We start from the raw sequence: 3,296 nt of genomic DNA, 5'->3' as shown, positions 1-3,296 counted from the left end.
AGTGAATTTTGTTTCTTTTATGTATCCTTAGCCATTTAACTTTCTCATCACAAAATGTCATTTGAGACATTAGCTTAAAAACCATATAATTATGCTATATCCCTGTCATGCACATACTAACACCTACTTGCATTAAACATTAGTAAGAGAAATTTAAAAATCAATGTTTAGTTGGTATAATTAGGAAACGCAACAACTAGACCTTTTTCAGGCAGGAAACACAACAACTAAAAATTTCCCAATTATAATTCTATAAAGTATTATGTCAATAATACGATGAATAGAAAATGCATTAATCATATAATATGACAGTAAATATACATTTTAATAGTGTTTCTTAAGTTTTTCCAAGTTTTCAATATACATGAACTTGTAAGTTATTGTTGACTTAAACAATAGTTGTACCATTGTGGAGTTTGCATTACACGAGCATAAATAGACTCTAAATCAATTGCATCCAAAACACCATCCATTTCAATATTACCACCAAAATTATGTAGCATGCACCTGGAGAAATAAAACCAAACATAACCCGACAAATAAGAAACATATCAACAATAAATAAATAGAAAAAGGGTTAGTGTTAGATCTATAAAAGTGAGAGAACATGAGTTATATACATAATTCCATACACTTAAAACACCCAAAAAAAACAAGAAGTGTCAAAGCCTTTATGAAAAATAGGGATCAATAAACAAAAAAAAGGGAGGATTTTATCGAACATATAACACAGATTTTTGAGCTACACAAATACATTCAATTACACATAAAATAAGTTAAGATTTAAGCAAAGATAAGATTCAAGCAAAATATGTGAAATAAGGTGCATTGATGATCTTGGTATCTCTTTCATGAGAGATTTTTATTAAAGCAACATACTATTTTTTTTATCACTTAGTAGAAAAAATTACACTGCTATTTTACCTTATGTTCAACTAAACCTTGTCTCCATTATTGATGATGAACTCTAAGATATAGAGCATGGCAAGTCCTATCAATGAGGGGGAAATAAGAAACAGTCTTATGACCTTGTAATGAGAGAGGAACCGTGACAAAATCTTTCACCCAACAGTTAACCCTCCATCTCTTCCATCTCTAACACATCGTCCATCTCTTCAACCGTTCACCTTCTTCATTTCCATATATTTTTCTACCATTAAAAGTATCAGAAAACTCATTGCCTTTAATTCTTTATGTGACATAACTGATTAGTTAATCATGCGAAAAAATATATACCTTAGGATGAACTTCACAATTGTTCCTCAACTCAATAGCACATGCAACAAATTCTTTTCCAAATCTAGAAGTAAGAAGGGCATAAATATCTTGAATCTTTGGAAAATCACCACACCTTGATGCTGCAAACATTATTCTTGGTGATGCTTCTTGTAGTTCATCAGGACATTCTCTATAACAATAAAAGTCATCAATACACATTAAAATAAATAAAAAATCGAAACAATTTCAACAAATCACAATCAATTGATGAGGATCGTGAAAAAAATCAAAGTTGAATTGAACAACTACACTATCTTTCTTGTGAAATAAGGTGGATCATTTCAATCAAGAGGTTCAAGCATCCTTCAATCTCATCATACACATCTAACATATTATGTTCCTTGATTACATGTTCAACCTATAATAATTGCATATTATAAGTCACAATGATTATGATTATGATGATAGATAAATGAATATATGCAATCAATTACTCAAAGGAGAGCATATTGATGGTGATTGGCTTTGTATCAGTGCCTGAAAATTGTGTCTTCAGTAGAAACATTATAAACTAGTTTATTAATCTAATATCAAAACCTAATGTAATATCATAACTAATGAAGTTTCTACAACTTAAAAATAAATTAAATTTTTATCAAAACCTAATGTGGTATTTTTCCATATCTAATTTTCAAACAATATAAGGGTAAGAAACTTAAAAAGTCTTAAAATTTCAAACTGCAACAATAGCCAAATCTAAAAATGTTCCAAAGCAAAATGTATGAATTTGATGAGAGAAGATGAAGATCAAAAAGTGTAATGCAATGTAACTTGTTCAAATTGAGAAATTAAATTGAGTGTGAAGAGTATGAATCATAGTCTCGTGCATAAAATCAAACCCATTAACATGGTATATGTTGTCAACAAATCAAAACCATTGAAATCAAACTACCAAAAATCTACAAATAAAAAGGAATTAAAACGGTACCAACATACCTTGACTACCAAAAATACTTCTTTAAATCTCTGGTCTTCAACTTGAACAAACCTAAAAAAAATGACACGAAGATAGACATACAACATATGTTAGAAAAACACAAAATAGGTATCAAATACATAAGGAAGAATGAAATATAGAGGAAAGAATGAATTGTTTTCATGTTAGAATAAGAAGACATGAACGGAAGAACAATGGAAGAGGGGAAAAACACATACCTTTTAAGAGTAGTAGAGAAGGAGAAACAGAGGTCGATCTTAACAAACCGGTCGGAGAAGGAGAAATGGTGGTCATTATTAACAGATCAGTCGGAGATGGAGAAAAGATTGTCAACAACGAGGTTGATTGAAACAAAATTCTAATCGATTCATTAGGAAGGTCGTGAAATGAGGAGTACAAATACGGCTTTGATTTTTTCATTGGAGGTGGTGGTGGCCGTATATATAGTGGAGAAAGGGGGTCACGGCATTGTTAAGATTTATGGAGAGAGAGAGAGAGAGAGAGAGAGAGGTATGAAAAGTGTGGGAAATGAAATATGGAAAGAGAGAAAAGAGAATTTGAAATTTAAATGGAAACTTTGGCATAGGGGTGTTCAAAATCGAATCATCCCAATAGAAAACCGCAAACTGAACCAAACTGAAAATCGTAAAATATTGCATTTGGTTCAGATGTGTTTGGATCATTTTATAACCTAACCGCACGGTTCGGTTTAGTTTGCGGTTTGTATTTTGCAAACCGAACCAAATCGAATCAAATTGTATTATGTTACATCCCAAACCATAATTAACCCACATCCAACCCAAGCCCAAATCTATTATACCTTAGTCTTACGATTACGAACGATTTTCTCTTCCTCACTTTTAGGATTTCCGTTTCATCCTTATTAAATCTCTCCTAGAAATTTCATGCTTTCTTTATTAGGTACATCTCTCATCTTCTCCATTAACCACTGCTTTATTTTATTCTTTCTTTTTCATTTTCTCATTTTATGGTAATGTTCTCTTCCTATTTCAGTTTTATCGCACCTCTTCTTCTCTAATCTCTTATCTCTTATGATCTTTCTTTTTCATCTTCACTAATC

The 3,296-nt window shown here is 31.1% G+C and overlaps 1 long non-coding RNA gene across 1 annotated transcript; it reads right to left on the bottom strand.

Annotated features, from left to right (window-relative positions):
- Window positions 1-253: 253 nt before the first annotated feature.
- Window positions 254-2,749, bottom strand: LOC127135173 (uncharacterized). Its single transcript, XR_007808460.1, has 5 exons — window positions 2,434-2,749; window positions 2,215-2,266; window positions 1,237-1,408; window positions 925-1,150; window positions 254-507 (listed from the first exon to the last, which is right to left on the bottom strand). It is a non-coding gene; the product is annotated as an uncharacterized LOC127135173 (long non-coding RNA).
- Between the last annotated feature and the right edge of the window lie 547 nt (window positions 2,750-3,296).

The sequence above is a fragment of the Lathyrus oleraceus genome, chromosome 4, assembly GCF_024323335.1.
Source record: "Lathyrus oleraceus cultivar Zhongwan6 chromosome 4, CAAS_Psat_ZW6_1.0, whole genome shotgun sequence".
Classification (NCBI taxonomy): Eukaryota; Viridiplantae; Streptophyta; class Magnoliopsida; order Fabales; family Fabaceae; genus Lathyrus; species Lathyrus oleraceus.
This window is presented reverse-complemented; position numbering and strand designations above follow the sequence as displayed.